At 58.2% G+C, this 12,500-nt stretch overlaps 1 long non-coding RNA gene across 1 annotated transcript in view; it reads right to left on the bottom strand.

Moving 5' to 3' along the window:
- The window catches only part of LOC136724927 (uncharacterized), a 55,764-nt gene that overhangs the window by 9,832 nt on the left and 33,432 nt on the right, over positions 1 to 12,500 (bottom strand). The gene's annotated exons all lie outside the window — the stretch shown is intronic.

Genomic DNA, 12,500 nt, shown 5'->3' with positions numbered 1-12,500 from the left:
GGCCCGGCCTGCCTGCCCTGGAGGTCAGCCTGCCAGCCCTGGAGGTCTGCCTTCCAGCCCTGGAGGACAGCCTGCCTGCCCTGGTAGCAGCACTGCCTGCCTTCCAGCCCTGGAGGTCTGCCTGTTAGCCCTGGAGGTCTGCTATCCAGCCCTGGTAGCAGCACTGCCTGCCCTGGAGGTCTGCCTGCCTGCCTTCCAGCCCTGGAGGTCTGCTATCCATCCCTGGAGGTCTGCCTGCCTGCCATCCAGCCCTGGAGGTCTGCTATCCAGCCCTGGTAGCAGCACTGCCTGCCCTGGAGGTCTGCTATCCAGCCCTGGAGGACAGCCTGCCTGCCCTGGTAGCAGCACTGCCTGCCCTGGAGGTCTGCTATCCAGCCCTGGAGGACAGCCTGCCTGCCCTGGAAGCAGCACTGCCTGCCCTGGAGGTCTGCTATCCAGCCCTGGAGGTCTGCCTGCCTGCCCTGGCAGCAGCACTGCCTGCCCTGGAGGTCAGCCTGCCAGCCCTGGAGGTCTGCCTTCCAGCCCTGGAGGTCTGCCTGTTAGCCCTGGAGGTCTGCTATCCAGCCCTGGTAGCAGCACTGCCTGCCCTGGAGGTCTGCCTGCCTGCCTTCCAGCCCTGGAGGTCTGCTATCCATCCCTGGAGGTCTGCCTGCCTGCCATCCAGCCCTGGAGGTCTGCTATCCAGCCCTGGTAGCAGCACTGCCTGCCCTGGAGGTCTGCCTGCCTGCCTTCCAGCCCTGGAGGTCTGCTATCCATCCCTGGAGGTCTGCCTGCCTGCCATCCAGCCCTGGAGGTCTGCTATCCAGCCCTGGTAGCAGCACTGCCTGCCCTGGAGGTCTGCTATCCAGCCCTGGAGGACAGCCTGCCTGCCCTGGTAGCAGCACTGCCTGCCCTGGAGGTCTGCTATCCAGCCCTGGAGGACAGCCTGCCTGCCCTGGTAGCAGCACTGCCTGCCCTGGAGGTCTGCTATCCAGCCCTGGAGGACAGCCTGCCTGCCCTGGTAGCAGCACTGCCTGCCCTGGAGGTCAGCCTGTTAGCCCTGGAGGTCTGCCTGCCTGCCCTGGAGGTCTGCCTGCCTGCCTGTTAGCCCTGGAGGTCAGCCTGTTAGCCCTGGAGGTCTGCTATCCAGCCCTGGAAGCAGCACTGCCTGCCCTGGAGGTCTGCTATCCAGCCCTGGAGGTCTGCCTGCCTGCCCTGGCAGCAGCACTGCCTGCCCTGGAGGTCAGCCTGCCAGCCCTGGAGGTCTGCCTTCCAGCCCTGGAGGTCTGCCTGTTAGCCCTGGAGGTCTGCTATCCAGCCCTGGTAGCAGCACTGCCTGCCCTGGAGGTCTGCCTGCCTGCCTTCCAGCCCTGGAGGTCTGCTATCCATCCCTGGAGGTCTGCCTGCCTGCCATCCAGCCCTGGAGGTCTGCTATCCAGCCCTGGTAGCAGCACTGCCTGCCCTGGAGGTCTGCCTGCCTGCCTTCCAGCCCTGGAGGTCTGCTATCCATCCCTGGAGGTCTGCCTGCCTGCCATCCAGCCCTGGAGGTCTGCTATCCAGCCCTGGTAGCAGCACTGCCTGCCCTGGAGGTCTGCTATCCAGCCCTGGAGGACAGCCTGCCTGCCCTGGTAGCAGCACTGCCTGCCCTGGAGGTCTGCTATCCAGCCCTGGAGGACAGCCTGCCTGCCCTGGTAGCAGCACTGCCTGCCCTGGAGGTCTGCTATCCAGCCCTGGAGGACAGCCTGCCTGCCCTGGTAGCAGCACTGCCTGCCCTGGAGGTCAGCCTGTTAGCCCTGGAGGTCTGCCTGCCTGCCCTGGAGGTCTGCCTGCCTGCCTGTTAGCCCTGGAGGTCAGCCTGTTAGCCCTGGAGGTCTGCTATCCAGCCCTGGAAGCAGCACTGCCTGCCCTGGAGGTCTGCTATCCAGCCCTGGAGGTCTGCCTGCCTGCCCTGGCAGCAGCACTGCCTGCCCTGGAGGTCAGCCTGCCAGCCCTGGAGGTCTGCCTTCCAGCCCTGGAGGTCTGCCTGTTAGCCCTGGAGGTCTGCTATCCAGCCCTGGTAGCAGCACTGCCTGCCCTGGAGGTCTGCCGGCCTGCCCTGGAGGTCTGCCTGCCTGCCCTGGAGGTCTGCCTGCCTGCCTGTTAGCCCTGGAGGTCTGCTATCCAGCCCTGGAGGTCTGCCTGCCAGCCCTGGAGGTCTGCTATCCAGCCCTGGAGGTCTGCCTGCCAGCCCTGGAGGTCTGCTATCCAGCCCTGGAGGTCTGCCTGCCAGCCCTGGAGGTCTGCTATCCAGCCCTGGAGGTCTGCCTGTTAGCCCTGGAGGTCTGCTATCCAGCCCTGGAGGTCTGCCTGCCTGCCTGTTAGCCCTGGAGGTCAGCCTGTTAGCCCTGGAGGTCTGCCTGTTAGCCCTGGAGGTCAGCCTGCCAGCCCTGGAGGTCTGCCTTCCAGCCCTGGAGGTCTGCCTGCCTGCCTGTTAGCCCTGGAGGTCTGCCTTCCAGCCCTGGTAGCAGCACTGCCTGCCCTGGTAGCAGCACTGCCTGCCCTGGAGGTCTGCCTGCCTGCCCTGGAGGTCAGCCTGTTAGCCCTGGAGGTCTGCCTGCCTGCCCTGGAGGTCTGCCTGCCTGCCTGTTAGCCCTGGAGGTCAGCCTGTTAGCCCTGGAGGTCTGCTATCCAGCCCTGGAAGCAGCACTGCCTGCCCTGGAGGTCTGCTATCCAGCCCTGGAGGTCTGCCTGCCTGCCCTGGCAGCAGCACTGCCTGCCCTGGAGGTCAGCCTGCCTGCCCTGGAGGTCAGCCTGCCAGCCCTGGCAGCAGCACGGCCTACCTGCCTGCCTGCCCTGGAGGTCTGCCTGCCTGCCTGCCCTGGAGGTCAGCCTTCCAGCCCTGGCAGCAGCACGGCCTACCTGCCTGCCAGCCTGCCCTCCCCAGCCACACAGCCCTGCCTGCCTGCCTGCCAGCCCTGGAGGTCTCCCTGCCAGCCCTGGAGGTCTGCCTGCCTGCCTGCCTGCCTGCCCTGGAGGTCTGCCATCCTGCCTTCCAGCCCTGGAGGTCAGCCTGCCAGCCCTGGAGGTCAGCCTGTTAGCCCTGGAGGTCTGCCTGCCTGCCTGCCTGCCTGCCCTGGAGGTCAGCCTGCCAGCCCTGGAGGTCTGCCTGCCTGCCTGCCTGCCCTGGAGGTCAGCCTGCCAGCCCTGGCAGCAGCACGGCCTACCTGCCTGCCTGCCCTGGAGGTCTGCCTGCCTGCCTGCCTGCCTGCCCTGGAGGTCTGCCTGCCTGCCTGCCTGCCCCGGAGGTCAGCCCCAGGCAGCCGGGTGGCCTGCCTGCTGCTGCTAGGCCGCTGCCCCGAGCCGCCGACCCCATCGACAGGAACACGAGAGAGTTTACAAGCGAGAGGAGGCCACATATTCGACACCTTTCGTGCTCGTTTTAGTCTCCAGTCTGTTTTGACGTGTGTTATTCTGAATCTGCTGCTTTAACTCAAGGGATTCTGTCGCGATTGATGCCTTGTCCTTCGCTGTATGTTTGCACTGGTGTTGTAAGTCGCCCTCTGTAAGATCATCATTTATTATCTGCCAAGAAATAAAGATCATCATAATGTTCCCCAACTTTCAGCTTCTGGGGAGTTTGTTCCAGAGTGTGACGACTCTCTCTCTATCTCCATCTCTCTCTCTATCTCCATCTCTCTCTATCTCCATCTCTCTCTATCTCCATCTCTCTATCTCCACCTCTCTCTCCCTCTCCACCTCTCTCTCTCTCTATCTCTCCCTCTCTCTCACTGTGTGTGTGTGTGTGTGTGTGTGTGTGTGTGTGTGTGTGTGTGTGTGTGTGTGTGTGTGTGTGTGTACAGCAGTGTCCCTAGACGAGAGAGAGATCCCTAGACGGGGAAATTACTTTCAAACTGCAGTACCGAAATGTGTCCGTTAGATGGCAGCATGCACCAAGGAATGAAGGAAAGTGCAAAACAAAATGAAAAGGCACATCGCCTGGGCGAAAAATAATCGTAACAAATCAACGGGGGCATTTCTCGGAAAACTAACACCGGGGCAGTGCTCAGGGGGGTCCCACCTCGTGGCCACCCGGTTTGGGGGGCGATCGGGGCCGGTTCCGAAAATCGCTAAATCTCCCATAGCCAGCCCACGCTCCATCCGATAGAGCAATGCCGGGCGGCCGGCCGGCAACTACGGATCATAACAAATCAACGGGGGCATTTCTCCGAAAACTAACACCGGGGCAGTGCTCAGGGGGGTCCCACCTCGTGGCCACCCGGTTTGGGGGGCCATCGGGGCCGGTTCCGAAAATCGCTAAATCTCCCATAGCCAGCCCACGCTCCATCCGATAGAGCAATGCCGGGCGGCCGGCCGGCAACTACGGATCATAACAAATCAACGGGGGCATTTCTCCGAAAACTAACACCGGGGCAGTGCTCAGGGGGGTCCCACCTCGTGGCCACCCGGTTTGGGGGGCCATCGGGGCCGGTTCCGAAAATCGCTAAATCTCCCATAGCCAGCCCACGCTCCATCCGATAGAGCAATGCCGGGCGGCCGGCCGGCAACTACGGATCATAACAAATCAACGGGGGCATTTCTCGGAAAACTAACACCGCGGCAGTGCTCAGGGGGGTCCCACCTCGTGGCCACCCGGTTTGGGGGGCCATCGGGGCCGGCTGAAGAATCGCCCATACTCTGCCATAGGCAGCCCACGGTCCATCCGATCAGAGCAATGCCGGGCGGCCGGCAACCTATGGATCATAACACATCAACGGAGGCATGATAAGAGCATCTTTTATTATCTGCCAAGAAATATAGACCATCACAATGTTCCCCAACTTTCAGCTTCTACCACATCGCTGGGGAGTTTATTCCACTGTGTGACTACTCTCTCTCTATCTCTCTCTCTCTCTCTCTCTCTCTCTGTGTGTGTGTGTGTGTGTGTGTGTGTGTGTGTGTGTGTGTGTGTGTGTGTGTGTACAGCAGTGTCTCCGGTTTTCCTTTTGGAATGCCTTGAAGCCGGGGGGGCTTTGCACTCATGAGAACATAGGGTGTCCTTGCCCTCCTTTCGCAGCCCAGGGCATTGAGAGATCCCTAGACGGGGAAATTACTTTCAAACTGCAGTACCGAAATGTGTCCGTTAGATGGTAGCATGCACCAAGGAATGAAGGAAAGTGCAAAACAAAATGAAAAGGCACATCGCCTGGGCGAAAAATAATCATAACAAATCAACGGGGGCATTTCTCGGAAAACTAACACCGGGGCAGTGCTCAGGGGGGTCCCACCTCGTGGCCACCCGGTTTGGGGGGCGATCGGGGCCGGTTCCGAAAATCGCTAAATCTCCCATAGCCAGCCCACGCTCCATCCGATAGAGCACTGCCGGGCGGCCGGCCGGCAACTACGGATCATAACAAATCAACGGGGGCATTTCTCGGAAAACTAACACCGGGGCAGTGCTCAGGGGGGTCCCACCTCGTGGCCACCCGGTTTGGGGGGCGATCGGGGCCGGTTCCGAAAATCGCTAAATCTCCCATAGCCAGCCCACGCTCCATCCGATAGAGCACTGCCGGGCGGCCGGCCGGCAACTACGGATCATAACAAATCAACGGGGGCATTTCTCGGAAAACTAACACCGGGGCAGTGCTCAGGGGGGTCCCACCTCGTGGCCACCCGGTTTGGGGGGCCATCGGGGCCGGCTGAAGAATCGCCCATACTCTGCCATAGGCAGCCCACGGTCCATCCGATCAGAGCAATGCCGGGCGGCCGGCAACCTATGGATCATAACACATCAACGGAGGCATGATAAGAGCATCTTTTATTATCTGCCAAGAAATATAGACCATCACAATGTTCCCCAACTTTCAGCTTCTACCACATCGCTGGGGAGTTTATTCCACTGTGTGACTACTCTCTCTCTATCTCTCTCTCTCTCTCTCTCTCTCTCTCTCTCTCTGTGTGTGTGTGTGTGTGTGTGTGTGTGTGTGTGTGTGTGTGTGTGTGTGTGTGTACAGCAGTGTCTCCGGTTTTCCTTTTGGAATGCCTTGAAGCCGGGGGGGCTTTGCACTCATGAGAACATAGGGTGTCCTTGCCCTCCTTTCGCAGCCCAGGGCATTGAGAGATCCCTAGACGGGGAAATTACTTTCAAACTGCAGTACCGAAATGTGTCCGTTAGATGGTAGCATGCACCAAGGAATGAAGGAAAGTGCAAAACAAAATGAAAAGGCACATCGCCTGGGCGAAAAATAATCGTAACAAATCAACGGGGGCATTTCTCCGAAAACTAACACCGGGGCAGTGCTCAGGGGGGTCCCACCTCGTGGCCACCCGGTTTGGGGGGCGATCGGGGCCGGTTCCGAAAATCGCTAAATCTCCCATAGCCAGCCCACGCTCCATCCGATAGAGCAATGCCGGGCGGCCGGCCGGCAACTACGGATCATAACAAATCAACGGGGGCATTTCTCCGAAAACTAACACCGGGGCAGTGCTCAGGGGGGTCCCACCTCGTGGCCACCCGGTTTGGGGGGCGATCGGGGCCGGTTCCGAAAATCGCTAAATCTCCCATAGCCAGCCCACGCTCCATCCGATAGAGCAATGCCGGGCGGCCGGCCGGCAACTACGGATCATAAGAAATCAACGGGGGCATTTCTCCGAAAACTAACACCGGGGCAGTGCTCAGGGGGGTCCCACCTCGTGGCCACCCGGTTTGGGGGGCGATCGGGGCCGGTTCCGAAAATCGCTAAATCTCCCATAGCCAGCCCACGCTCCATCCGATAGAGCAATGCCGGGCGGCCGGCCGGCAACTACGGATCATAAGAAATCAACGGGGGCATTTCTCCGAAAACTAACACCGGGGCAGTGCTCAGGGGGGTCCCACCTCGTGGCCACCCGGTTTGGGGGGCCATCGGGGCCGGCTGAAGAATCGCCCATACTCTGCCATAGGCAGCCCACGGTCCATCCGATCAGAGCAATGCCGGGCGGCCGGCAACCTATGGATCATAACACATCAACGGAGGCATGATAAGAGCATCTTTTATTATCTGCCAAGAAATATAGACCATCACAATGTTCCCCAACTTTCAGCTTCTACCACATCGCTGGGGAGTTTATTCCACTGTGTGACTACTCTCTCTCTATCTCTCTCTCTCTCTCTCTCTCTCTCTCTCTCTCTGTGTGTGTGTGTGTGTGTGTGTGTGTGTGTGTGTGTGTGTGTGTGTGTGTGTACAGCAGTGTCTCCGGTTTTCCTTTTGGAATGCCTTGAAGCCGGGGGGGCTTTGCACTCATGAGAACATAGGGTGTCCTTGCCCTCCTTTCGCAGCCCAGGGCATTGAGAGATCCCTAGACGGGGAAATTACTTTCAAACTGCAGTACCGAAATGTGTCCGTTAGATGGTAGCATGCACCAAGGAATGAAGGAAAGTGCAAAACAAAATGAAAAGGCACATCGCCTGGGCGAAAAATAATCGTAACAAATCAACGGGGGCATTTCTCCGAAAACTAACACCGGGGCAGTGCTCAGGGGGGTCCCACCTCGTGGCCACCCGGTTTGGGGGGCGATCGGGGCCGGTTCCGAAAATCGCTAAATCTCCCATAGCCAGCCCACGCTCCATCCGATAGAGCAATGCCGGGCGGCCGGCCGGCAACTACGGATCATAACAAATCAACGGGGGCATTTCTCCGAAAACTAACACCGGGGCAGTGCTCAGGGGGGTCCCACCTCGTGGCCACCCGGTTTGGGGGGCGATCGGGGCCGGTTCCGAAAATCGCTAAATCTCCCATAGCCAGCCCACGCTCCATCCGATAGAGCAATGCCGGGCGGCCGGCCGGCAACTACGGATCATAAGAAATCAACGGGGGCATTTCTCCGAAAACTAACACCGGGGCAGTGCTCAGGGGGGTCCCACCTCGTGGCCACCCGGTTTGGGGGGCGATCGGGGCCGGTTCCGAAAATCGCTAAATCTCCCATAGCCAGCCCACGCTCCATCCGATAGAGCAATGCCGGGCGGCCGGCCGGCAACTACGGATCATAAGAAATCAACGGGGGCATTTCTCCGAAAACTAACACCGGGGCAGTGCTCAGGGGGGTCCCACCTCGTGGCCACCCGGTTTGGGGGGCCATCGGGGCCGGTTCCGAAAATCGCTAAATCTCCCATAGCCAGCCCACGCTCCATCCGATAGAGCAATGCCGGGCGGCCGGCCGGCAACTACGGATCATAACAAATCAACGGGGGCAGTTCTCCAGAAACTAACACCGGGGCAGTGCTCAGGAGGCTCCCAGCTATCAGCCACCCTATCCCGGGACCGATGGGAGCACTTTAAAATTTTCGAGTTAGGGGACCAGGCGGCCGAGTGAAAAACTTTGAAAAATTTTCTATCTCCTCACTCCCATTGACTTTGCATTAGGGCGACCAGGCGGCCGGCGGAAAAAAAATCATAACAAATCAACGGAGGCATTTCTCCGAAAACTAACACCGGGGCAGTGCTCAGGGGGCTCCCAGCTATCAGCCACCCTACCCTGGGACCGATGGGAGCACTTTAAAATTTTCGAGTCAGGGGACCAGACGGCCGAGTGAAAAACTTTGAAAAATATTCTATCTCCTCACTCCCATTGACTTTGCATTAGGGCGACCAGGCGGCCGGCGGAAAAAAAATCATAACAAATCAACGGGGGCATTTCTCCAGAAACTAACACCGGGGCTGTGCTCAGGGGGCTCCCAGCTATCAGCCACCCTACCCTGGGACCGATGGGAGCACTTTAAAATTTTCGAGTCAGGGGACCAGACGGCCGAGTGAAAAACTTTGAAAAATATTCTATCTCCTCACTCCCATTGACTTTGCATTAGGGCGACCAGGCGGCCGGCGGAAAAAAAATCATAACAAATCAACGGGGGCATTTCTCCAGAAACTAACACCGGGGCTGTGCTCAGGGGGCTCCCAGCTATCAGCCACCCTACCCTGGGACCGATGGGAGCACTTTAAAATTTTCGAGTCAGGGGACCAGACGGCCGAGTGAAAAACTTTGAAAAATATTCTATCTCCTCACTCCCATTGACTTTACATTAGGGCGACCAGGCGGCCGGCGGAAAAAAAATCATAACAAATCAACGGGGGCATTTCTCCAGAAACTAACACCGGGGCTGTGCTCAGGGGGCTCCCAGCTATCAGCCACCCTACCCTGGGACCGATGGGAGCACTTTAAAATTTTCGAGTCAGGGGACCAGACGGCCGAGTGAAAAACTTTGAAAAATATTCTATCTCCTCACTCCCATTGACTTTACATTAGGGCGACCAGGCGGCCGGCGGAAAAAAAATCATAACAAATCAACGGGGGCATTTCTCCAGAAACTAACACCGGGGCTGTGCTCAGGGGGCTCCCAGCTATCAGCCACCCTACCCTGGGACCGATGGGAGCACTTTAAAATTTTCGAGTCAGGGGACCAGACGGCCGAGTGAAAAACTTTGAAAAATATTCTATCTCCTCACTCCCATTGACTTTGCATTAGGGCGACCAGGCGGCCGGCGGAAAAAAAATCATAACAAATCAACGGGGGCATTTCTCCAGAAACTAACACCGGGGCTGTGCTCAGGGGGCTCCCAGCTATCAGCCCCCCGGGTCTGGGGGCATTGTTTTTCTTTTTAATCATTTTGAGCATTTCCCCCAGTTTAGAGATGTGTGCCCCTAGACAACCCATTGAGAATAACTATGAAATGTTCTGAAGTTTTGATTTTCAAATGTCGGTGAAAATTGAAAAACGTCATATATTCTTCAAAGGAAGCATGGGGCGATGGTAGGGAGAGTCCCCGCAGCGTGCCTCGGCGGCGATGGGAGCGTTTTCGATGTCCCCGCCCCCCCCCCATAGGGATAGAAGGGGAGTTAGGTGACCAGGCGTCCCGGGTCCCAAAAATCGAAAAATTAATATAGAATGCTTTTTAATCCAGAAATAAAGTAGGGGGCAGTCCTGGTGAGAGTCCCAGCCACAGCCCCAGTGTGTTTTGGAGCCGTTTGGGGCCGGGTGAAAAACTTTGAAAAATGTTCTATCTCCTCACTCCCATTGACTTTACATTAGGGCGACCAGGCGGCCGGCGGAAAAAAAATCATAACAAATCAACGGAGGCATTTCTCCGAAAACTAACACCGGGGCAGTGCTCAGGGGGCTCCCAGCTATCAGCCACCCTATCCCGGGACCGATGGGAGCACTTTAAAATTTTCGAGTTAGGGGACCAGGCGGCCGAGTGAAAAACTTTGAAAAATTTTCTATCTCCTCACTCCCATTGACTTTGCATTAGGGCGACCAGGCGGCCGGCGGAAAAAAAATCATAACAAATCAACGGGGGCATTTCTCCGAAAACTAACACCGGGGCAGTGCTCAGGGGGCTCCCAGCTATCAGCCACCCTATCCCGGGACCGATGGGAGCACTTTAAAATTTTCGAGTTAGGGGACCAGGCGGCCGAGTGAAAAACTTTGAAAAATTTTCTATCTCCTCACTCCCATTGACTTTGCATTAGGGCGACCAGGCGGCCGGCGGAAAAAAAATCATAACAAATCAACGGGGGCATTTCTCCGAAAACTAACACCGGGGCAGTGCTCAGGGGGCTCCCAGCTATCAGCCACCCTATCCCGGGACCGATGGGAGCACTTTAAAATTTTCGAGTTAGGGGACCAGGCGGCCGAGTGAAAAACTTAGAAAAATTTTCTATCTCCCCTAGGTGACCAGGCAGCCGGAGCTGATTTTTCTGACCCCTAAAACAATTATTAAAAGGTATTTTTTCGCCAAACTAAGACTTTTAAAATTCAAATAGGATGATTATCTACTGCCCCAGTGGGTTTTTGAACCATTTTAAGCCTTTTTGACAGTTTTCATTTTTCCCCCATTGACTTCAATGGGAGTTAGGTGACCAGTCCTCCGACTTTTGAACCTCTCCTGGGGGGGCTGTGAGCCCCCGATTTCTTTGCAAAGCACGTCATTCGATTCGTCTCAGTCCCCTCTATATACCCCGTGTGTTTGTTTTCTCGAAAAACCCCCGGAACACGGTTTTTTAGGGGGGGGGTGGGGGGGGGGTACTTCGGAGCCATTTGGGGGGGGGTAAACGACATTTCCCGAAATTAATTTTAACACAGCCTTCCTCAGAATCGCTTTTCCAACAAAATCCTTTTTATTTCGAGTCTCTACGATGTTCCTAAGTGGTCGAAACCACTTTTGGACAGTTTTTACACCAAACGGCTCGGGCGCACAGCGGGCCGTGTGCCGATGGGCGGTTCTCGCGGGTCTGAGGCGGGGCTAGGCTGCTCGCGGCGGGCATGGGAGTGCCGTGTGCAGCCGCCACAGTGTTCCAGGCTGTCAGCATTTCTCTACGGTGCCGGGGGAAATACAGGAACTGGGTTTTTGAAGACACTTAGTGCAATGAGAGAGGTCAAAACTGAGCTAAGGGCACTTGCTGGAGGAAAGTGGCTGGGCCCCGCTAGCTCTTTTACGGACACTTTCTGGACTTGGCCCGGGATTTTCAGACGGTTCTTTGCGACTGTCTGATCATCCAGCGAAATGCAAGGGGGGGAACGGTCCCGGCCGCACCCCGCGTTTCAGGCCTCGTCGGCGGCCCGCTCCGGCGGCTGCGCCCGCTAAGTCTTCGCGGCCCGCCGTGGAGAGTGTGTATGCTGCCCGCCCCAGACGTTCACCCCAAGGGCTTGCGGGCCTTTAAGGGTCTGTCTTTCGGGGTTTCACGGGCTCTGACCTCACCTCCCTGTGGTTCCCGACCGGGGTGTATGTATGCTGCCCGCCCCAGACGTTCACCCCAAGGGCTTGCGGGCCTTTAAGGGTCTGTCTTTCGGGGTTTCACGGGCTCTGACATCTCCCCGGTGGTTCCCACGGAACGGACATATGTATGCTGCCCGCCCCCGGCAGGAACCCCAAGGGCTTGCGGGCCTTTAAGGGTGAGTGCGGGGGGCGTACGGGCTCTGACATATCTCCGGTGGCTCCCACGGAACGGACATATGTATGCTGCCCGCCCCCGGCAGGAACCCCAAGGGCTTGCGGGCCTTTAAGGGTGAGTGCGGGGGGCGTACGGGCTCTGACATATCTCCGGTGGCTCACACGGAACGGACATATGTATGCTGCCCGCCCCCGGCAGGAACCCCAAGGGCTTGCGGGCCTTTAAGGGTGAGTGCGGGGGGCGTACGGGCTCTGACATATCTCCGGTGGCTCCCACGGAACGGACATATGTATGCTGCCCGCCCCCGGCAGGAACCCCAAGGGCTTGCGGGCCTTTAAGGGTGAGTGCGGGGGGCGTACGGGCTCTGACATATCTCCGGTGGCTCCCACGGAACGGACATATGTATGCTGCCCGCCCCCCGGCAGGAACCCCAAGGGCTGTCCCGGCCTTTAAGGGTGAGTGCGGGGGGCGTACGGGCTCTGACATATCTCCGGTGGCTGCCACGAGACGGAATATGTATGCTGCCCGCCCCCGGCAGGAACCCCAAGGGCTGTCCCGGCCTTTAAGGGTGAGTGCGGGGGGCGTACGGGCTCTGACATATAACCTCCGTGTTGCGC

This window comes from Amia ocellicauda, unplaced genomic scaffold (assembly GCF_036373705.1).
Source record: "Amia ocellicauda isolate fAmiCal2 unplaced genomic scaffold, fAmiCal2.hap1 HAP1_SCAFFOLD_199, whole genome shotgun sequence".
Taxonomy (NCBI): domain Eukaryota; kingdom Metazoa; phylum Chordata; class Actinopteri; order Amiiformes; family Amiidae; genus Amia; species Amia ocellicauda.
Note: the sequence above shows the minus strand (reverse complement) of the source record. Positions and strands in the feature narration are given on the sequence as shown.